Source organism: Halichoerus grypus, chromosome 5 (genome assembly GCF_964656455.1).
Source record: "Halichoerus grypus chromosome 5, mHalGry1.hap1.1, whole genome shotgun sequence".
In the NCBI taxonomy this organism is placed as follows: Eukaryota; Metazoa; Chordata; class Mammalia; order Carnivora; family Phocidae; genus Halichoerus; species Halichoerus grypus.
The window spans coordinates 23,912,321-23,937,798 of NC_135716.1; positions in this window are offsets into that span (position 1 = coordinate 23,912,321).

The window sequence follows — 25,478 nt, forward strand, 5'->3', positions numbered from 1 at the left end:
CTCAGTTCCCAATACCTGCTGGACCTTAAGCTCCGTGAGGAAAGAGACTCTGGCTCTCCTGATCATGGTTATTTTACAGAATGCATGGCACATAGTAGGGGCTCAACAAATGTGGGCCAAATAAATGAGGCTCTGTCTGTATATACCACAACCTAAAAAATTGGGAGGGATTTCTCCTCCAAAGTCCATCACCCTAAGGATTTTGAGCCTTTAAAAAAGAAAAAGGACTTTGAGATACATTTATTTTTTCTTATCATGCTTATTTCAATATACTTTTATAAGTAATCTCATGGAATAATTAAAAATCATATTTCTTTATAAATTAATGTTAGTTAAAAAACAAAGCAAAACAAAACATAATAAAAAAAAAACCCCCAAAACATTGTTTTGGCTTTTCTAGACAATCCAAATCTCATCACCAGCTTACTGACACCTAAAAAGTCAACCATTTGGTTTGTCTCTGTATTTTCTCATTAACTTTACATTCTGCTTCCAGTCCAAGAAAAATTGAAATCAATGCAAACAAGCTATAAATCAATAAAAAAGATTACTAGAAAATCCCTAAATATTTAGAAATTTAAAAATTGACTTCTACAATAATGTATATGTCAAAGAATGAATTAAAATGAAAATTAGAAAATATTTTGAGCTGAGTGACAACAAAACACTACATACCAAAACTTTGGAGTGCAGCTAAAGCTATTAGGAAAAATGCATGCCCTTATATCAGAGAAGATGAATGGCTGAAAATTAATGAGCTAGGCACTGTTCTAAATAACTTGGGAAAATTGCAGCAAATGACACCCAAAGAAAATAGAAGAAAATAAATTATAAATATAAGAACCAAAATTATTATCATAGAAAACAAATATACATTATAGAGACCTAACAAAACTAAAAGTGGATTCTTTGCAAAGACTAAGACATTGATAAGCACCTGGATAAACTGAATAATATTTAAAAAAAAAAAGGAAGGAAAACAAAAGAGGAATGGAAAAGGAAACATCACTATCAATCCTATAGACATTAAAAAGGTCTCATTTACAGTAACTTCAAAAATATTTAAAAAGCAAAACATGGGAATAAATTTAACTAAGATGTCCAAAATCTCTACAAAGAAACATGTAAACTATAATTGAGGGAAAATGTGAAAAACCTTAATAAGAGAGAGGTAAAACTTTTCATGGATTGGAAGATTCAGTATTTTTAAATGTCAGTTCTCCTCAAATTACTTGTAGATGAGTGCAATCTCAACCAAAACTCCAAGTTTTTTTTCCAGAATTTAAAAATCTTATTCTAAAATTTATATAGAATTACAAAGATTCAAGACTAGCCAGGAAATTCTGAAGTAGAAGAAAAAAGTGAGAAAATTTGCTCTAATAGATATTAAGGCTTGACATAACTAGTGTAGTTAAAGACAGTTATTTTGTATAAGGATATAATGAAGCAAAGAGAATGGGAAAGTTTTGTTAGCAGTTCCTATCTGTTTAAACTTCTGGGTTCTTTTTTTCATCGACTGAGCAACATGTTGCTGAAGGCTAATCAGCCTCTGCTTAAAGTCAGCATAAATTTGAGAAATGAAGCAAAATTAGAGTTCAATAACAGAAAACAGAAAATATAAAACAAAGGTGAATTTTTCAGAGCAGTGAGAAAATGATAGACTATTCAATACATAATGTTGGATTATTGGGTATGCAAATGAAAAAAAAGCAAAACAATTTGACCCCTACCTCACACTTTACACCAAGTGGATTGAAACTGTAAATGTGAAAGTAAGTCCACAGTTAAATAAGGTAGGAAAGTACCTTTCTTGGAATGGGGGAGGGGGATTTAAAGTAATTCTTTAACAAAACACACAAAAAATAACCATAAAGGAAAATATTCATAAGCTAGAGTACATTGAAATTAAGAAATTCTGTTTGTTCAAAAACAAGAATAAGATAGTTAACAGGCAAGCCACTGAGTCGGAGAAGATATTTGCAATGCATATATTAAAAATTGCTTGTTTTCTGAAACTTCATAGTTCCTGAAACTATGAAGATTTCCTATAAATCAGTAAGAAAATATAGTTTAAAAGAAAAATGGCCATAAGAAATGAACTGGTACTTCAAAAGAGAGTTTATGAAAATGCCTCCAAAATATTTAAAATGTTGCTTAATCTCATTGTTACCCAGATAAAAAAATAATTAGAAAAATGTAAGTTAATGAAGAAGAATCAGATACAATTATACAACCACCAAAATAGTTAAAAATAAAATTACTAACACTGCCATGTGTTGACAAATATATGGAGCACTGTAAGTCTACATATTGTTGATATGTTTATCAATTGCAGCTGCTTTTGAAAGCCAAATGTTATCATCTACTGAAATTGAACACTCACTCTGTGATCCTTGCAAATCAACAATAAGGAGCTTTACATGCCCTAAGAAAAGAAGTTCCTGATAAGTAGATGAAGGTGTGATATGTTTGTTACTGGGACATCTGGAAAAGGAGGTATCATTACCAGACAAGAATGGGAACTGAAAGAAGAAATTTCCTAATCTCATTTAATAAAGATGGAAGACAATTCTAAGCAATGAACGGCTAGTGTCAAAGATTCATGCATAACGTAAAACTATCATTAAAGCATCACATGAACTTGACAGAGAATTCCTGCTGACTTTAAGCAGAGGCTGCATAGCCTTCAGCAACATGTTGCTCAGTTGATGAAAAAATGAAACCAGAAGTTTAAACAGACAGGAACTGCTAACAAAACTTTCCCATTCTCTGACAGAACACAAAATTATATTGTCAGTGCCCAAGGTGATTGGGTCATATATCATTTGTGTAAGTCTAAAATAGTACCTGCAATAAGTCTAATAAAAGCTGTGTGTTAAGAAAGAATTTTGTCAAAATTTAATAGTCAGCTTTTTTCTTTTAATATTTCATAAAATAATGCCAAACAGTACAATCCTTGGCATCTTAGATTTGATGATATTCCATGTGATATTGCCTTTCCGTGCTAATTCTCATACATATTCATAGAATAGAGGAAAGGACAAAAAATACATACAGCAAAATATTAAAATTATTTATCTTTAAAAATTTCAGGTTGTTTTAATTTGTAAGATCTTTCTGTTTTTATATTTTAAAAAGTTTTAATTCTGGACATGCATTAAAGAGTCTAAAATCTAATCAATGCTAAGCAGCATGGAAGGAAGCTTGCTTGTGAAGCCATCTATGACTACTTACATGTCTAGAACCATTGATTCCTACAAATTGGTCCCAAAATGACCAGGGCATCAAGGTTTAGAGACCCAACCTCAGAATCTCCAATTTTACATCTCAGAATTCTGAAATTTGCTTTTAAAGAACTCCAAGGGTGATTCTGATGCAAAATTAGGTTGCCCTATAGCACATTAAAAGATTTTCCATGAGGTGTACTTCTATCAAGTTAAGAGGTGATTTTCCACAAAAGCCACTATTCATTGGACTTCCCCTGGACAGCACCAGCCACTAGACTCACTTAATTTACAGAAATAATCAAATAGATACTAAAATTCTGTTTTTGTACGTATGTACTCTTACTCTACAATTATTTCTATGCTCATACCTATCAATTTGTAAGCAGTTAGAGAAAATATGCTGCTATTTTAATAATGAATTCCATTTTGTACACAAAAGTCAGTAGTTCACATACTGTATTTCTAATTTCTTCTGGTTTTCTGTACTTGGGCTAAACAAAATGAAAGCAAGCAGCATTATTGATTCCCTGCAGATTTTTGTCTCATACATCAAGCTTATTAAGTAGAGAGAAATGCAGGCTACTCAGATGATTTTGGATATAGGCAGGGAATTCCTTACTTCACTGTACTATGCAACAGGATGGTATAAAATATTTAGTGAGAACTTAGATTTCAAAAATCACACTCTGATGATTCTTTCCATACCCCAAGGGTTTTCTTTTTTAAAGCAATTTTTAAATTATTCCATGGTTTCTATAGCAATTACATATGGAAAATGTGGATATTAAGCATATGTTTTAAGCCACAAAAACAATTAAAGGACTGAATATAGAGTATACTCTATGCTCGTTTTGAGCAGAGTTCTAAGAGTAGAAGATATGTGCTTGTATTTTCACCAAGATAAACTTTAAGAATGGTGTTCCTAAACAAGATAAACACACAGACAAAAAAAAAAAGAAAAAAGTGGAAATGAACATTATTTTGTAACTTTCATTTGCTGGAAATTATGTTATTTCATAACATGATAAATTTACTTTACCAAGAAATCATAGACAGTTCAAAAAGCTTTTCTTATATTTTTATTCAGTAACATGAAATGTAATACATTCCCTGTGTTTTTTTAACTTCATTTTGGCCAATGGTGAACAAATACAACAACTTCTCACATTAGGGAACTTCAGTGAAATCTTATTAATTTGCATGCTAAAAAATATGTGATTATCTAATTTGTTATTTAATTGTGAATGGGCTGAACAGAAGTCTTTTGTTTTTACTGTCTATAAAGAATGGCTTTGGTTATACAACTAATGAAGCCAGTGAAATTCCAAAGACTCATTTCAACCTATTCCAGAAAACAAATTATTTTTAAAAGTAAGTTAGTCTTAGCTTATGAGTGGAAGCTACTAATTACAATCTATCTCATGTATTTACTGCAAAAAGACCACCAGGACTTCTATTTGGAAAGAGTTGTGAACAGTTAAGAGAGGGAGAGGGACAGGGAGGGACAAAGGATTGACACAAAGAAAGGAGAAAGGATGGAGCCTTCCTAGTGTCACCTGGATGAACCGAGGTGCCACTTCATTGTTTCTTGCTGATGCTTTCTTGCCTTACTTTCATGGGTTTCTCCCTCAGGAGCAGTGTATTCTTTGACAGTAATTAAAACATGGAAGGGGTAAGATCTTAAAATGAAAATTATCTTCCTATCCTATAATATATCTGATTTCAGAATTCCCAACAAAAACCAAAATATTCCATTTTCAATGTCACTCTTTTACTTTGTAAAATATAATATAATGCTCTAAATCCCACAGTGGGTTTAAGTGCTTTATTCAAAGAGGCTGCTGAAGCAACACAAGCAATCTAAATTGTCCATTTGGTACCCCTGGAGTTTTTAAAGCTCAGGATAATTTTCCAAAGAAGGACTGGGTTGGATGAGAATTTTCCCTTGTCAACCAAAAGAATGATAATTGCAATAGAGGAGGTGGGAAAGGAGATCCTGCATGGTACCTTGACTAGAAGTACATTGCTGGGCAATACATATTTGAGGTTCTGGAAATTGACTTTCTTAAATCACCCACACCATTCTGTTGGAAAGTCTTCATGTACACTCAAGAATCCAAGTTTTAAGATCACTGATTTAGAGAATTTCAGTGATTTGCAAAAGCCCACACAGATTAACATGTAGCTTAAACTTCCTGACTTCAGAAACCAAGCTCTTAACCACTGCACTCCATTCTTTGTTCATTAAAGATAAATTCTACATAGAAAGAAATGCCTGTTACTTTTTAGTATTTGCAAGTATCACACTGTCTCATTTATATCTCTCATTGTACAATAATGCTATTTTAATTGCCTTGATCTGTAACTATGCCTTTTTACTGGGATTTTTGTTTGTTTGTTTCATATAGTTCTAATTTCTGGAAATTGAATTTAAGCCTCAGGAAATAGTATATCAATTGGAAATATATCAAATAAACTTTCTACATTTCAATTTAGGAAATTTTATAATAGTGAGGTAATGATGTTTAAAAGCAAATTTCTTAGTGTTCAGATTTATGGTTTGGCTGTTCTGTGCTTCTCTAGTTTTTTTGTTCTACTTTATATTAATACAATACTACAACATTATTATAAGATAAATGTTTCAGCTTCATTCATTAGGAAAACCTTACAATTTTGTTCTAAAAACATTAATCATAGTAATTGCACTAAATTAATACTGTACATTCAAAATAATCTGTTTGCCTCTGCCAGCTGGAAATCTATTTCTCACTAGGGAATAACATACAACCACTATAGAGAAACCAAGCTGATGTTCCCCTTCTAGAATATTTTAACTGTTTTGCACTGTTGACAATGGAGGTTATAATATTTTCCTTGTATTTTCTGAAAATGTTGTGGTTTACCACCAATAAATTGTTTTGAGGTGTAGAAAATACTGCACTTGCTATTGAAATCCAGAAAAGGAGGGATGGAGTAAGGTAAGGTAGAAGGAAGGAATGGAGAAAGGGAGGGAAGGAAGGAAGGGAAGGAGGGAGGGTTGGGAAGGAGGGAGGAAAGGAAGGAGAGAAGGAAAGAATCGAGACACACAGCTAGTTAGAAAAGACATTTAGATTTGGAAAGGAGCTTAGATATCCACCAGGTTAATTATTTCATTTTCTAGACTGGCATATCATCATCCACTACAAACTTGGAACTATAAACCATATATTCTTTTGAATATTAGAAAAAATGAATTAGGTTTTTTTTTAAGATTTTCTTTATTTATTTGACAGAAAGAGACACAGCGAGAGAGGGAACACAAGCAGGGGGAGTGGGAGAGGGAGAAGCAGGCTTCCCGCTGAGCAAGGAGCCCGATGCGGGGCTCGATCCCTGGACCCTGGGATCATGACCTGAGCCGAAGGCAGACGCTTAACGACTGAGCGATCCAGGCACCCCATGAATTAGTTTTTCTAAAGATATGCCTTCCTTATAGTGAAATAGTCTTTTACAATGAAGTTTTGATGGCTGCCTGGTTTCCTCATATTTTACTTCCCCCCCCCCAAGAGTTATCACTAATAATTCTACAGCAGTTGTGAAATAGACAATAAAACTTTGCGAGCTTCTTGGGCCACAGTGGATATTGTGGATATTTAATGATGTCACATAGGAAGGGCTATGGTGTCCTGGCTCCTGCCTAATAGGGTGGCCCACTTTAGTTCAGATCGTAACCTGGAAATTATTTTCCCTATCCCGAAGTGAGTAATATAAAAATGTGCTACCTCCTGATGCAGAACTTTGAACACAGATGCAGGAGGCAATGATAGAGTTGCAGTGCCAGATTAAGTATAAAAAGAAGCCTTTCCTAGTAACAAATAGCTCACGATAAGTATTTTGCAGAGCTTATTATAGGCAAGGAATCCTTCCTAGCAATAACATGACTAAGACTGGATGCTGTAATAAATAATCAGAGGCAGAAGCTTTGTGCATATAAAGTGCATACTTAATGTTTGCTGACAGAAGTTCTCCAAGTCACCCACCTTTCTGGAGTCACTCTTTATCTCCGATTCTGTACTTTTGGATTGTCCTTACCAAGAATTCTGTGAATAATCAAGGCAATGCTTATGTTCTACAGAGTCAGGACATACTTCATTCTTCTTCTCATTCTTCCATAAAGTTCATCCCTGCTAAACACTATCCCACTTTTTCTATCTTCCAAAGAACCACTAAAAAGGGCAGATGTGGGTAGCAGTCATTATTGTAGACTTTCTTGGGAGGTGGCCCATTTTAGGATGGCACATAAATCATTTACAATCAAATATTACACATTTTTTTGTTTAGGTTTCTTCACTACTGCAAATTTATCACTAGTTTACTTTCTTCCCAGTGTCAGAGAAAAGTTGTACCAGCCAGAGTTAAACAGTCAAGAAAGGCTTTATTCAAGACGATTGTGCTAGGAATGAATTCAACTCTGCTGAAACAGAAGGCGGGAGAGTTTTGAGCACTAGGGGGAGCTAGTGGGAAGGCACTGGAAGTCTTGGGGGGACGTTGGTCACTGTGATTAGGCTGCTTGTGTTTACTAATTGGCTAATTTGTGCTTATCAAAGATAGGCACCTACTCTCCCATGAAGACTGGGGTATGGGAACTCTATCTTTCTTAAGGATTATATAGTGGCTTCCAGCTTCCTAAGAAAGACATATCTGGTTGGTTAAACTGGTATGGGTTGGGAGAAGATTTACATCTCCAAGGGGCTGAGAAAAAAATTTATAATTAGAAGTTTTCTAAAGGAAATACTGTAAGAAAAGTGAGGTCAGGGGCCTACAGTCAGAAGGAAGCCTGTCTAACATTAAGTTAAGCTGCAGAGAATGTTAAAGCCATTTTGTAATCAATTTTCTAGCCTCAAGTGTCTTGCTCAGATATTTTCTCTTTCCACGATTTTCACGTATAGGTTTCGGTACACTCTCTCTCTTCTTGAGTGTGTTCAGAAACTCCCAGTTCCACTTTGTTTAAAATGCAGGAAAAAAATCAGTTTTTTTTTTTTTTTTTTTCTTTTCTCCTATTCCTTCAGAAAATAGCATATGCAGGATGAATAGGGTGAGGAAATTTTCACCTTTCATACCTCAGGGGCCCTTTTCCTGAGCAAAGCATCATTCATATTGATGTGAATTGTGTCAATTCTTCGTATATGAATTCTGCTGCACTCAGTTCTATATTCAAACAATATGTATTTTCTCATCACAAGAAACTGAGGGTCAAGATTCCAATGGAACAAAATGAAACCAGAAAAACAGTTCAAATATGCTCCCAAACATGCCCACAGGGCAAATGAGTTTGGTTGATCTGTATTTGTGCCTTTAATAAATGCAGAGGTGCCATAGAAAAAGGTAAATAACTCTCATATCTTTGCTTCTGGGAATGGTTTTCCTTGTTCATGTAATGTGGGTTTTACACTCATTTCTCAGGGATATATGTTTGTGTGCAATCCCTTTACTTTCTAAGCATTTGTTAAGCTGATTACTAAGTGCATGCGTTTTAATATTTCAAGTCTGAGATTTTTTATTCTTTTTCTAACTCTACATTGCTATTTTTATGAAGCCACAAAAGCACACCCCTCTCAAAGGAAAGTTAATGGACTAGTTTTGCCTGTTTTCTAGTTCAGAAGGGTATTGCCCATGGGGGAAAAAAATCAGAGTTTCATTAACAATTGCTGGAGCACTTTCCTGCTTTAAAATGCTGCCTTGGGGCTTTTAGTGGGTGTCTGTGAAGAAAAGTGACAGGATTTGATGTCATAGGTTCAACCTTCACTTCACGGGGATAGCTGCTGCTCATTACAGAGTATCCTTGTGCACTAGGTTGAGGAATTTCCTCTCCTCTTTGAGGGCTCTCACGTAGGGGTAATAATGGGTTTTGATTTTTTACTTCTTTTGTTAAACTAGCAGATTGATATGGAAGGAGACTTTGACAACCTAGTGAATGATGTGTTATAATTATGTTGAAACCACTGGTCCCATGTTAGCTATTCATCAGTCACCATAGCCTCATCAAAGGTGAAATACAGATGATATGGACTAGACTGGCTCAGAGCCTTACGTTTTAGTCAAAAAATTACATCAGCAGCTGGAAGAATGCACGAATGGCAAAATTTTTGTTTGTTTAAAAAGATGATCTACACATCTATGTATGATATCCACACAGTTGGGTCTCAGGACTATCTTCTGATTCTTAGGTTGATCATTAGGTCTTTTGTTTTGATTACTTTCTCTGTTGAGCTTCTATTTATGCTTGTCTATTTAGGATTAACTTTTCTTAGGTCACAATTTTGTAAAACTTGTTTTTGAAAATATAAAAATTAGTTCTTACTGTTTTGAGATTTGGCATCTTAACTTTTTCAGGAGCCAAATTACTAATCTAGGTATTGCCTACCTAGTATTTTTGTAAGCATCAGGTGATTGAAATGAATCAATGTGTTTAAATATACTTACCTATTTATGTATTTATTTTATTAATATTTCAAAATTTGCACTTGATGTGGCCAGTGACAAAAGTTATTGGAAAGGCTGACTATTGTGTATTTATACCTTAATATAGAAATGTAATGGGATCTTATGAAATTGCTTACAAAAGTGTTTTTATAAATTTGGAATGACTATCCCAAAATACATCAAAATGAAATGATTGAGAAAGTAGTGGTAGTGATTGTGAAGAAAGAATAATGATTTAAGGAGACATGAGCTTTCAGATATTAAATAATTACCTTAAAGCACAATAGTTAATACACTGTGTGAACAGGACAAGGATCAGTGGATCATTGAGAAAAAGAAATATAGAAACAAACCCTGTATATAAGGGTTCAGTTAAAGGACTAACTAGAGAAATTAGGTGATAAAATAAATTAAGTTGGAATCACACCTTTCATTTTTTTGTATGATAAATGCTAAAAGACAAATCAAGTTGAATTTATTAAATAAAACCATAAATGTAAACCTAGGTATAAATACAGTGAAGGTATTAATAATGTGTGATGTATTTGGTATCCATCTATAAAACAAAATCACAACTGCTATTAAAGTATCAGTGATACATAATTGCTATAATTATAATTAAAGCTTAACATATGTAATATATGCAGTAGTTATAAAATACATATAAATAAAAACTCAAACTGAGCAAATTAATAACCTTGGAAGATAATTCAGAGAAGAAATACAAATGGCTAATGAATATACAAAAAAATTCAACCAGATTAGTAATTAAAGAATTAAAAATTTATCTGATAGTGAGATTTTTTTTAAAAAATGATACAATTTGGAATATATACAATGGAGTATTACTCAGCCATAAAAAAGAATGAAATGTTGCCATTTGCAATGAGTGGATGGAGCTAGAGGGTATTATGCTAAGTGAAATAAATCAGTGAGAGAAAGACTAATACCATGTGATTTTACCTATGTGTAGAATTTAAGAAACAAAACATAGGTGAAAATAGGGGAAAAGATAAAAGAGAGGCAAACCATAAAACTCTTAAGTATTGAGAAGACTCTTTAGTATAGAGAAGACTCTTAAGTATAGGGAACAAACTGAGGGTTGCTGGAGGGGAGGTGAACAGAGGAATGGGTTAAATGGGTCAAGGGTATTAAGGAGGACACTTGTTGTGATGAGCATTGGGTGTTGTATGTAAGTGAGGAATCACTAATTCTATACCTGAAACTAATATTCCACTGTATGTTAATTGGAATTTAAATAAAAACTTGAAACTACAAAAAAAGAAAAATAAAAAGTAAAAAAAGATACAATTTGAAAAATATTTTAAAATCATATAAATATGCTCTTTGGCAAGGTTATGGGATAGTGGCTCTCAATCTTGTCAGCCTAAATCATTCTTTTTATAATAAATAATTATAATACCCCTTTGACAATTTTGAAATGAAATTCGTAAGTAGAATAAAATACTAGGTGAATAATTTGTAGACAGAAATGGAATACGATGCCCTATCTGGACAATAAAGAAGAAAAAAAAAGGTTACTCAAATTTACTAATAATGCTGATGACCAAATAACTGATTTATGGGATCTATCACTAAGATTCTTGGTGACTGTTTTTGAGGAAGAATGCTATGAATTGAGAAAACACCTGGTAGTCCTTTTGAGAAGTTGCTTATATGGGGCACCTGGTGGCTCAGGTGGTTAAGTGTCCGACTTTGATTTCGGCCTTAGGTCATGATCTCAAGGGTCGTGAGATCGAGCCTTACGTCTGGCTCTGCGCTCAGTGGGGAGTCTGAGATTCTCTCCCTCTGCCCCTCCTCACTCACGCTCGTTCACATATTCTCTCTCTAAAATAAATAAATCTTAAAAAAAAGAAAAGTTGCTTATAAACTCATGTGGCTGAACAGCTATTCCTCTTGTTCATGTTTCATTTGTTGTACAGTGATGACATTGGAAAAGGATTTCTTTCACTGCAATTATTTTTTAGGTTGTTAAACACACCAAACCTTTTGTATTCATTCTCAGTAATTTTATGCAAGCAGAAATGCATATTATTACCCAGGATGTTTCTCCCATTTGAATTTAAAATTTGCTTGACTGCAGTCATTGTTACACAGCTAATTTTCAAATATCTTTTGTCATTTCATTGATTTCTCTCAAAAGAGTATGATTGCTGAATGAAATAGAAGAGATTATTTCATTTGCATTTCTTTCCACCAATGGGCAGCGGTTAAGATTATTTTGTAAGCGTGCATGACCAATCATGCTTTGTGATATTGGCACTATTTTGTAAGAGATGAAACCTTTATTCTGTCATTTAGAAGGTTTTTAAAATTTTTACTTTTTTATAAAAATTGCTGTGACAGTATTATGACTTTTAAACTCCCCTTAAATCTTGTATGATATGTCTTTGACAATTCTATAAGCTTATTGCTTTGTAAAATAATCCATTTATCATTTGGTTTCATTGCTCCATCAGAGAGAAACGTGCAAAATAAGCACACTGGTAAATCATTTGTGAGTAAATTGATTAACTCAATTTGTGATATTCAGCCTGAATATCGTAGATCTTTATTCTTCACATTGCATATTTTAAATGTGGGCAAATTCACGATGCATCTGACTGCAACAGATATAGATTAATAAACATAAAATATAGTGTAACTAAACTATTATGAATAATATTTTCATATTGGTAATTTGTTTCTTCTTTATTTTTTCTTGTCAGTCTGGTTAGAAGTTTTATCAATTTTATTACTCTTTTAAACATAATCTACTTTTGTTTGCATTGATTTTCTCCATTGTTTTTCTGTTTTCAATTGAATTGATTTCTGTTCTTTATTATCCTTTTCTTTCTGCTTGCTTTGAGTTTATATTTTTCTCAATTTCTTTTTTTTAATTTTATTGTTATGTTAATCACCATACATTACATCATTAGTTTTTGATGTAGTGTTCCATGGTTCGTTGTTTGCATATAACACCCAGTGCTCCATTCAATACGTGCCCTCTTTAATACCCATCACCAGGCTAACCCATACCCCCACCCCTTCCCCTCTAGAATCCTCAGTTTGTTTCTCAGGGTCCATAATCTCTCATGGCTTGTCCCCCACTCCGATTTCCCCCCCTTCATTTTTCCCTTCCTACTATCTTCTTTTTTTTTTTTAACATATAATGTATTATTTGTTTCAGAGGTACAGGTCTGTGATTCAACAGTCTTACACAATTCACAGCACTCACTATAGCACATACCTTCCCCAATGTCTATCACCCAGCCACCCCATCCCTCCCACCCCCCACCACTCCAGCAACCCTCAGTTTGTTTCCTGAGATTAAGAATCCCTCATATCAGTGAGATCATATGATACATGTCTTTCTCTGATTGACTTATTTCACTTAGCATAATACCCTCTAGTTCCATCCATGTCATTGCAACTGGCAAGATTTCGTTTTTTTGATGGCTGCATAATATCCCATTGTATATATATACCCAATCTTCTTTATCCATTCATCTGTTGATGGACATCTGGGCTCTTTCCATAGTTTGGCTATTGTGGACATTGCTGCTATAAACATTGGGGTGCATGTACCCCTTTGGATCACTACATTTGTATCTGGGGGTAAATACCCAGAGTGCAATTGCTGGGTCATAGGGTAGCTCTATTTTCAACTTTCTGAGGAACCTCCATACTGTTTTCCAGAGTGGCTGTACCAGCTTGCATTCCCACCAAAAGCGTCGGAGGGTCCCCTTTCTCCGCATCCTCGGCAACATCTGTCGTTTCCTGACTTGTTAATTTTGGCCATTCTGACTGGTGTGAGGTGGTATCTCATTGAGGTTTTGATTTGGATTTCCCTGATGCTGAGCGATGTTGAGCACTTTTTTATGTGTCTGTTGGCCATTTGGATGTCTTCTTTGGAAAAATGTCTGTTCGTGTCTTCTGCCCATTTCTTGATTGGATTATTTGTTCTTTGGGTGTTGAGTTTGGTAAGTTCTTTATAGATTTTGGATACTAGCCCATTATCTGATATGTCATTTGCAAATATCTTCTCCCATTCTGTCGGTTGTCTTTTGGTTTTGTTGACTGTTTCCTTTGCTGTGCAAGAGCTTTTCATCTTGATGAAGTCCCAACAGTTCATTTTTGCCCTTGATCAGTGGCATTTCTATACACCAACAACAAGACAGAAGAAAGAGAAATTAAGGAGTCGATCCCATTTACACCTGCACCCAAAACCATAAGATACCTAGGAATAAATCTAACCAAAGAGGCAAAGAATCTGTACTCAGAAAACTATAAAATACTCATGAAAGAAATTGAGGAAGACACAAAGAAATGGAAAAACGTTCCATGCTCATGGATTGGAAGAACAAATATTGTGAAGATGTCAATGCTACCTAGAGCAATCTACACATTCAATGCAATCCCTATCAAAATACCATCAACTTTTTTCAAAGAAATGGAACAAATAATCCTAAAATTTGTATGGAACCAGAAAAGACCCCGAATAGCCAGAGGAATGTTGAAAAGATAAGCAAAGCTGGTGGCATCGCAATTCCGGACTTTAAGCTCTATTACAAAGCTGTCATCATCAAGACAGTATGGTACTGGCACAAAAACAGACATATAGATCAATGGAACAGAATAGAGAGCCCAGAAATGAACCCTCAACTCTATGGTCAACTAATCTTCGACAAAGCAGGAAAGAATGTCCAATGGAAAAAAGGCAGTCTCTTCAACAAATGGTGTTGGGAAAATTGGACAGCCACATGCAGAAGAATGAAACTGGACCATTTCCTTACACCACACACAAAAATAGACTCAAAATGGTTGAAAGACCTCAATGTGAGACAGGAGTCCATCAAAATCCTAGAGGAGAACACAGGCAGCAACCTCTTCGACCTCAGCCACAGCAACTTCTTCCTAGAAACATTGCCAAAGGCAAGGGAAGCAAGGGCAAAATGAACTATTGGGACTTCTCAATTGCTTAAGGTAGAAACTGAAATTGCTGATTTGAAACCTTTTTACTTTATAATATAAGCATGGAATGCTCTCATTTTCTCACTAAGCACTGCTTAGCTGCATCCCACAAATTTTGACTTTCTACTTTTTCCTTTTACTTAAGTTCAAAATATTTTTGAATTTCTTATGAGACTTTCTCATTGACTCATGGATTTTTTTTTTAACATCAATAATCACTTTATTTTTTTATTTTATTTTATTTTATTTTTTAAATTTTATTATGTTATGTTAATCACCATACGTTACATCATTAGTTTTTGATGTAGTGTTCCAGGATTCATTGTTTGCATATAACACCCAGTGCTCCATTCAATACGTGCCCTCTTTAATACCCATCACCAGGCTAACCCATACCCCCACCCCCCTCCCCTCTAGAACCCTCAGTTTGTTTCTCAGAGTCCATAGTCTCTCATGATTCATCTCTCCCTCCAATTTCCCTCCCTTCATTTTACCCTTCCTACTATCTTCTTCTTCTTCTTCTTCTTTTTTTTTTTTTTTAACATATAATGTATTATTTGTTTCAGAGGTACAGGTCTGTGATTCAACAGTCTTACACAATTCACAGCGCTCACCATAGCACATACCCTCCCCAATGTCTGTCACCCAGCCACCCCAAAAACTATGTTTAATTTTCAAGTCCCAATTATCTTTCTATTCTTGATTTGTTCTTTGTCTTGTAATCAGAGGGTATACTTTGTACTTTTAATTTCTTTTACATTTATTAGGTTTTAATTTATGTCCTGGGATATGGTCTATCTTGCTGTATGTTGCATGTGCACTTGAGAAAAATGTCTATTCTTCTGTTATTTTTGGAGCATTAATAAATGTTATTTGACTCAATTAGTTGTTGATGTTTAGATTAGTTCTGTATTTTTGCTGATTCCTGTCTACTTGTTCTGTTGATTACTGAGACAGGAGTGTTGAAGTGTTCAGGTATAATTGCGATTTTTTTTTCATATCTTTTTCCAGTTTTATCAGTTTTGCTTCATGTATTTTGAAGCCCTTAAGGGCATACATATTTAGATTGTCATGCATTTTTGGCAAAATGTTCACTTAATTATTATGTAATATTTACCCATGGTCATTTTCCTTGCTCTGAAGTCTATTTTATTGATATTAATGGAGCAATTCCAGCTTTCTTTTAATTGGTGTTTGCATATATATTTATCACTTTCCATCCTTTTACGTTAAACATACCTATATCATTATATTTACAGTGGGTTTTTGTAGATAGCATAAAACTGAGTTTTTAATCCAATCAAACTATCTTTTTTTTTTAAGATTTTTTTTTTTATTTATTTGTGAGACAGAGAATGAGAGACAGAAAGCATGAGGGGGGGAGGGTCAGAGGGAGAAGCAGAATCCCTGCTGAGCAGGGAGCCTGATGTGGGACTCGATCCAGGGACTCCAGGATCATGACCTGAGCCGAAGGCAGTCGCGTAACCAACTGAGCCACCCAGGCGCCCTCAAACTATCTTTTAATTGGTATATTTAGGCTATTTACACTTACTCTAATTTTTTATGTGTTTTCTTACTACCAACATTATTATTATCATTATTATTATTGTTATTATTTTGGTTTGTTATGCCCCCTGTATGTTTTCCTATTTCTCCTTACCAACTTTTTTGTTATTTTAATTTTCTTAGTATTTCACTTTAGTTTATATTTTGAGTTTCCTTGCTCTGCTCTATACTTACTGTAGTGTGGGAACAGAAAGAAGAAAAGCAACAGGAATTTGCCTCATATTCTTTGAACCAGTTTCTCTGGTCAGAGAGAAGATTCCCCCCCCGCCCCCCACACCGACTTAGAGTTTTAGATAACGATTCACTATCATGGCCATGACTTTGCTGTCACTGCTGCCATGATATTGCCAGGGTGTTAGGGTGATAAGGAAGGAGAAGAAAAATCAACAGGGGATTTCCTTCATTCTACCTGACTCATAGAGAAACCCATTCCTGTTGCTCAGACTAGAAATAGAGCTTTTCTTAAAGCTTCATTTATCTGTATCCAGTGCACATGCCTGGGTTTTTAGCTACATTTAGCTACCTAGGAAAAAAAGTAAACTCACTTCCATTGCAAGGGAACTTAAAATTCAGATCTCTATTTCCCTTCCAGCTGCTACCACTTACTTTTCAGTGCTCTCAAATAGCTGTTCCATGCATTCTATCTAGGATTTATAGTTGCATTCCGTGAGAAAAACAGGGTGGGGTATGTGTATTCCATTTTCTCAGAACCAGAACTCTTGGAAGGAATTTTTTTTGTTGTTTCAGCAAAGTGTCTTTATGATATATAAGACTTATAAAAATGCCACATTTTTTAAGGAAAAAAATAGCACTTGGTGAGAAAGTATTGTCATCCTTCAATAAACCATATTTTAATCTCCTAAAATTGAAAGTTGCCTAGGATTTCTTTTTGAAGGGGGCAGACTAATAACTAAGATCAATGGTGTCTTTGGTCAGACTAAATGATACTCATTGATTCTGTACACAACCAATCTATGTCTTAGTTTCTATATGTGTAAAATTGGATACTTATTACACCTACAACTTATCACTGTTATAAAAAATACATTAGAAAATACATGGAAAAGGATCTAGAGCAGTGCTAAGCAAATAGTAAGCACTATGTAAGTGATAGCAATTATTAGCGTCCAGTTGTACAGTGCAAATTACAATCCTGAAACTAAATAGAGAATATACTCAAATAGAAAACAAATCATCTAAAATCTAAATTGTGAGTATGATAGCACAGAGCCTGCCAATTCCCTACATTCTCATACATTAGAAGAGGACATTACTAAACTTAAAACACAAAATGGAAGAAGATTATATGAGAATCTAATATAATTTTTAGGCACATTATGATAAAATGTGTAATTTAAAACTATATTTTATGTTTGTGAAATCTTTGATGAAGTGGTATTTCTTCCTATTGCTTAAATTTGCTTAAATGATAAAACTTGCACCTGTTTGAAATCATTTTTTCCATACAAAATAATTACCATAAATTGCAATTAGAATTAACACTGCTATATAGTCATTATATCTATGGATATTGTGGAAATATCTTCTTTCTTTAGTTTTTTACTTTTAAACGATGAACGTAATTGAGAATCTACTTTATGCTAAGATCTATGCTAAGCTCTGATTGAGCAATTAAGTTCTGCTCAAAAATTATATTCAAAATTCAACTCAGTGAGGTTGTCTCTGGCCTCTCTATCAAATACTTTATGCACTGACATTATGTAACAACTTTCGTGTTTCATTGTTTTCTTTTCAGCACTATTCTGTATCTAAGCTATCTAACATACTGTGTATTTTGCTTTCTTATAATTTTATTTTCTGTTTTCCCCACTAGGATGTAAACTGCATGAGTAAGGGGCCTACTGTTTTATTCACTACTCTCCCACCTGCATTTTGATAAGTGCCTGGCATATATTAGGAGCTCAGTGGATTTGGGGAATAGTTAAATGGACATACACGATTTTGCTTCTTACTATGTACAAAGATTATGAAAGATCAAGTATATATGCATGGTTTTAGTAATGACTAGCATTGGTGCATCCAGAATGTAAAGAACAATACTTATGGGGAGGCATTTGACGTAGCAGTTTGTAAGAGCAGATCTGAATTCACATCCTTGCTCTGATATGCATTAGTTCTGTAACCTTGAGAAAATTATTTCATGTCTCTCAGTTTTTTAAGCTGCATAAGCAGTCATGTTCAAAACACTCCTTGTTTTAAGGATTAAGTGAGGGAATGCATTCACAGCTCTTTACCACTGCCTGGCACAAAAGAGACCCTTAACAAAGGTTAGCAATTGTATATTATATTATTAGTTACTCAAAATTCTCTGCATAGCAAGAGGAACAGGCACTCTTTTTTTCAGATGAAAGAAAGATTATTTTTTTAAATATTTTACTTATTTATTTGACAGAGAGAGACTCAGCGAGAGAGGGAACACAAGCAGGGTGGAGTGGGAGAGGGAGAAGCAGGCTTCCCGAGGAGCAGGGAGCCCGATGTGGGGCTCGATCCCAGGACCCTGGGATCATGACCTGAGCCGAAGGTAGCCGCTTAATGACTGAGCCACCCAGGTGCCCCCAGATGAAAGAAAGATTTAAACAACAGAGCTAATAAATGACCAAGCTGGAACTTGCAACCATATTCCTCTAAATTTATAGCCATGTTAATTTTTTTTTTATATTGCACCATCTCCAAATATTTACTGAGTGTCAGTGCAGAGCATTGTAATGTGTCTGGCACTGTGGAAGGTATAAGATAAGATCCTCGTACACTGATACTCATCATGGCATATTTATAATGACAAACCAACAACAATAATAATCCAAGTTCTGATAAAAGTGTCTGAGGCTCTTGAATTCTTATGAACATTATTAGATGCACATAAAATATCAGTAATTAAGCATGGGACTCTCTTTACAAAGGATATTTCTAGGAAGTAGGATTGGAGTGCTGGGGGATGTGGTAGATACAGTGATGCACCATTGGGACGCACCTTTGAGAAGGACTCTTTTTTTCTTGGCTTAAAGCAGTGCCTTCAGATGACAGCCTCCGTCAGCCCTTCAGGGTTGCCTCTGCTGCAGAAAACTGCCATGCCCTCGTCACTTTCTTCCCAGGGAAGCCCACATCCAATGATTGAGGTGGAGGTATAAGAGGACAGCCATTTTGACCCCATGCATCCACAAACGTGATGAGCCATTTTTAATCCTGAGCTTCCTGTGGAGTTGCCATTGAAGCTTGACTTCTCCCTGTCTAGTTCTCTTTCTTCTCCTTCCTTCCACAGGTGCTGATCCCAAGGATGCTTCTTAGTAAACACCGTGCATTAACTGTATGTAGTCTCCTTCTAGAGTCTGAATTCCAGAGACCCTGACCTGTGACAGGGCATAGGAAAGAGGGCTTTGCTGTCAGCTCAGCACGACATTCCTAGTCAGAAAACTGCACAATTTTTTGCTAGATAAATTGAACCAACTCTCCCAGGAAAAACTTGTTACACTTTTGGAAGTTGAATAATCCTCTTTGTATAGCCCTCTGCATCTTGGCATTTTAGGATCCACAATCTTAAAGTCCAGAAGCCCTTTGTGTTTTAACCTAAAAATAAAATATGTAGGTGGACAGGCCGATAAGCCAGTTATTCTTACAGAGACCTTGGTCAGTCTTCTATTTGTAGGAAAGACCTAACAGAAAATAAACTTTAGGTAACTCATGTGCCTCATTTAGAAAAAAATAATCAGAGTTACTAGGACACACTAGGCTATCATGGTATTAGCACAAAATTTAGATAAGCTAATGCCCAGTTATTAGAGTTAGTTATACCAGTAAAATCATATGCTTAGTTGATAGTAATTGGTGCTATTGAAGACTGTAGCAAAAACTCTAGTGTATAGATAATGAGAAAGGGTGTTTGGAGGAAAACTTCAATTTATCTTTACCAAGATGACATCTAGTATGGACCGATGCTTCAGATTCCACAATCTGCCACCTTACATTGTCACAGATTTCCAAATAGGAGGTTAACATTGACCCTGTGTATTTCCCATATCAGTAGATGAAATTCAACTATTTATAAGATCCTTTATATTGGGGGCAATGGAGACTATGGTGCTTTCTTGAAAAGTTTATAAATTTGCAGTCGTGGAAACATTGAGAATTTTTTTCTTTCTTTTTTTTTTTCTAAAAGTTCATCAAAACCTCTAACTTTTTCTCTATGAATCTTAATTTTCCTTAAATTGTACTGTTGTATTTGCTTTGAGAGCTGCCTAATGAAAATTTCTTGTGAGCAACTGTTTTTAGTACAAAATGCTGCTTCCACTGCCTCTTGCTATGGAATATCTTAGGTCAGTGAAATCTGTCTCCTCAGGAAGGATTCCCTTCACATTTTTTTTTTTTTAGCACCCATCAGCAGAATCACTCTTTTTTTTTTTTTTTTTAAGATTTTTATGTATTTATTTGACAGAGAGAGACACAGTGAGAGAGGGAACAGAAGCAGGGGGAGTGGGAGAGGGAGAAGCAGGCTTCCTGCTGAGCAGGGAGCCCGATGTGGGGCTCGATCCCAGGACCCTGGGACCATGACCTGAGCCGAAGGCAGACGCTTAACGACCTGAGCCACCCAGGCGCCCTCAGCAGAATCACTCTTAGCAGAATCTTCCCCTGAAGCTGTATTTATTGCTTCTGGAAAACTAGTAAAAATGAAAGCTTCTGCCAAAACCCCTATATGTCATTATCTATTTTTTAATAAACATTGTATTTGGAGTAATTTTAGATTTACAGAGGAGTTGCAAAATTAGTGCAGGGTTTCTATATACTTCTTACCCAGTTTACCCCACTGGTTGTTATTTTATATTATTTTGGTACATCCGTCAAAACTGAGAAACTCATGTTGGTACGTTATTATTATTAAACTCCAGACTTTATTAGAACGTCACCACTTCTTCATCGGTGTCCTCTTTCTCTTCCATGATTCCATCCAGAGTGAACGCTGAATTTAATTGTCATGTATCCCCAGTCTCCTCTGTGACAGTTTCTTAGTTTTTCCTTGACCTGGACAGTTCTGAGGAGTCTGGTCAGGTACTGTGAAGAATATTATGGGGTTTCTACAATTTGGGGTTGTTTTGATGTTCTTCTCATAGTTCGACTGGTGACCGCTTGGTTAAGGTAGTGCCTGTTAGGTTTCTCCACCATAAAGTTACTTTTCTTCTCTCCTTTTTGAAACCAAATCTCTCTCCACAGCCCACACTTCAGAGGTAGGAGTTTTGTTCTAATTCCTGACGTGTGGGGGGGACTATCTACATATATATTATTTGGAATTCCTAAGGAAAATTTTTCTCTCTCCTCGCCCAATTTATTTATTTATTCAATCATTTACTCATATCATGATGAACGCACATATATTTATATTGTGTTTTATGTTAATAATTATTTTGTTAAATTGTTCTAGCTTTGGCCAATGGGAGCTTCTTTCAGGTTGGTTACTAATATCTTTTAGAAATGCCCCCATCTTTTATGGTTTTGAGCTTTTCTCACTTCCTGATACCACAAAATGCCACGGGCTCATCTCATATTATTTCTGCTTCATTTTTCCCAGGTAGATTTGCTTCCCTTTGTTGGAGTGTAGCACTTAGAAAGCAGGGCCTGAATAATGGGTGTGCTTCTTGCTACTAGAATGTCATAGCTCCTTATCCTCTCAGCACACGGAGCTGGGTAACATATGCCTGTCTCCTAACCCATGGATCTACACCGGTTTCCATCTGTACATTTATTAAGCTAAACATCCATAAAACTAATGGATACATTAGTATCCATTCATACTAATGTCTCTGGCTCCAATTCAATACCATAGGGTTCATTTTGATCTTGTTTAGTACTTATCTTTGTCTTCCTTCTCTGACAGTGAGAAACCTAGTTCCCAGTCTCCAATATCCATTTATTTATTTGTTCAACCCCAATACACACATAAGTAAGTTTCAGAATTGTTAATCTTCACCCCGTGAGAAACAAATTTGCAAAGTACAGTGTTGGTGTACACTTCTTTTGTCTCTAGTCTTAACAGTTTCCAGTGGAACCATCATTTTCCAAAGTTACTTAGGTCAGCTCCTTTTTTTTAGTTTTTATTTAAATTCCAGTTAGTTAACATATAATGTAATATTAGTTTCAGGTATAGAATTTAGTGATTCATCACTTTCATCCAACACCCAGTGCTCATCATCCTTAATACCCATTACTCATTTAGCCTATCCTCCCACCCTTCTCCCCTCCAGCAATCCTCAGTTTGTTCCCTATAGTTAAGAGTCTGTTTTATTGTTTGCCTCTCTCTCTTCCCCCCCATGTTCATCTGTTTGTTTCTTAAATTCTACATATGAGTGAAATCACATGATATTTGTCTTTCTCTGACTGACTTAATTCGCTTAACATAATACTCTCTAGTCCCATCCACATCATTGCAAATGGCAAGATTTCATTCTTTTTTATGGCTGACTAATATTCCACTATATGTATGTGTGTGTGTGTGTGTGTGTGTGTGTGTGTGTGTGTGTGTGTATCACTTCTTTATCCATTCATCAGTCGATGGACATTTGGTCTCTTTCCATAGTTTGGCTATTGTTGATGAAGCTGCTATAAATACCAGAGTGCATGTATCCCTTCGAATCAGTATTTTTGTATCCTTTGGGTAAATACTTAGTAGTGCAATTGGGCTACCTCCTTTTTTACCCCCACTTCCTTTAGCACAGTTATGTCTTATATTCATAATATAATTAATTTACCATGGTCTGCATTCCATCTGGGGATCCCCAACATCCTGATTGATTTTGGTAAACTTTTGCATACATTAAAGCACACTCTTTGTGATATACAGTTCTATGTTTGTTTGTTTTTTATTTAAAAGGACATTTAAAAAAATTATTGTGGTAAGAATATTTAACATGAGATCTATCCTCTTAACAGACTTTTAAGTGTCCAATACAGCACTGTTATCTATAGGCACACTGTTGTACAGTGTATGTCCAAAACTTATTCATCTTGCATAATTTACATTTTATGTCTATTGTTTGGCAACTCCCCATTTTCTCCTCCCCCACACCCTGGCATAACATTTCTATTTGTTGTTTTCATGAGTTTTACTAATTTATAGGCCCTATATAAGTGGAATCATGCAATATTTATCATTCTGTGATTGGTTTATTCCACTTAGTATAATGTCCTCCAGGTTCATCAATGTCGTTATATATTGCCAGATTTCCTTCTTTTTTAAGACTGAATAATATTCCAAATGCCTGTATATACCACATTGTTTGGTCCATTCATCCATTGATGGATATTTATTTTTTCCCCATATTTTAGCTATTGTGAATGGTGCTGCAACGAACATGGGAGTAAAGGTATTTCTTTGGGATTCAAGTCTTTTGGCTATATACCCAAAAGTGGAATTGCTGAAAGTTTACAGAAAATTCCCATGTGTTCATAGGCATAGCTAGGAACTTTTCTGTTTGTTACATGTATGATACAAAAGCATAGCAGAAAAATATGGAACAGTTCCTGAATCATAAACATAATTAATTATAACAAAGAAATTGAATTTTCAATATGAAGTATTGTTATGACTGTTTCCTTTAATATTGGTTTATATTTCTGTTCGAGTTAATAGATTCTGAACTTCCAGTTCAATTTCCAAATGTTTTCCTTTTTATTTTCTGTAATATTAACTTAATGTGTAATGGAGGTTATCAATTAAATAAAAACTTAAATGTGACTGTCCCCCAATTTTATATATTTACAATGGTGTATATATTAAAATGGTAAATATAATAGTACATATATAAAGTAATATATAAATAATAGTATATATAAATGGTATAGATACAAAAATAGTATATAGATATAAATAGCACATATATAAAATATCATATAGTAATGATTTTTAAAACTTTTTAAGGAAATTTCATATTGTTTTGCACAGTGGCTGCATGATTTTGCATTCCCACTGACAGTGTACAATCATAACAATACTTCAGTTTCTCCACAACCTTGCCAACACTTGTTATCTTTTGGTTTTTTGTTTGTTTGTTTGTTTGATAATAGCCATTTTACCAAATGCGAGGTGATAATCTTCTTGTAGTTTTGATTTGCATTTCCTTGATGATTAATGGTATTGAGCATCTTTTCATATACCTGTTGGCTATTTGTGTATCTTCTTTGGAGAAATGTCTGTTCAAGCCCTTAGCCCATTTTTAAAAATAGTTGCATTTTTTTTCTTGCTATTGAATTATAGAAGTTCCTTATATATTTTGGAGATTGACCACTTACCAGATATATGGCTTGCAGATATTTTCTCCCATTCCATTGGTTGTCTTTGTATGGGTTTGGTGATGGATTGAATCAGGATTCTACTACCACAGTATGGTAGACTGTTCCTTCACCCTGGAAGTTTCTCCAAATGTCCCCTTTGTCATTAACCTTGCCTCTCTTTCTTGATTCCTGGAAAGCACTGATCTTCTCCCCAACATCTTATGAATGTTCAAGGCCCTGTCTGTCTTACTACGCATAATGAATATGACAGTTTCATTCTCTGAAGTATTATCCCACAGTTATTACATTTACAGAGCTATCTTAAGCCTGTGTGTGTGTGTGTGTGTGTGTGTGTGTGTGTGTGTGTGTGTAGCTCTAAATCCTCACTGTGATGGTATTTGGAGATGGGGGTCTTTGGGAGACGATTAGGTCATGGGGGTGGAACTCTCACTAATGGGATTAGTGTCCTTATAAAAGAGACTGTAGAGAGCTCTCTGTTCCTTTTGCCATGTGAGAACGCAGTGAAAGACCTGCCATCAATCAAGAAGTGGTCTCTCACCAGATACCAAAGGTGGTGACTCAATCTTGGGATCTTGGTCTTCTCAGCCTCCAGAACTGTGAGAAATAAATGTTTGCTGTTGACGTCATCTAGTCTGTGGTATTTTTGTTATAGTAGCCCTACCAGACTACAATAGGAGGAACTGTGTTTAGCATATTGTTTCCCTTCCAGACTTACCTGTCAAGTCATTCTGCATTTGGTGAGAAGTTAGAGAGGAGGAAGAGAGATCAATGTTTTAGGGAAGGTCTTTCCAAATGAAAGCAGTGGGGAGTAAATATTTCCCCTAATAGTGCTGTTTATTTGCTTTCGACTTTTGAAATGACCTCAGACAAAATATAGAATACTAAAAATATGATGAGAGAAGAGAATGTAAATATTATCTTTCAGTTGTGGCAACTTAAAAGTGAAGGTGCAGC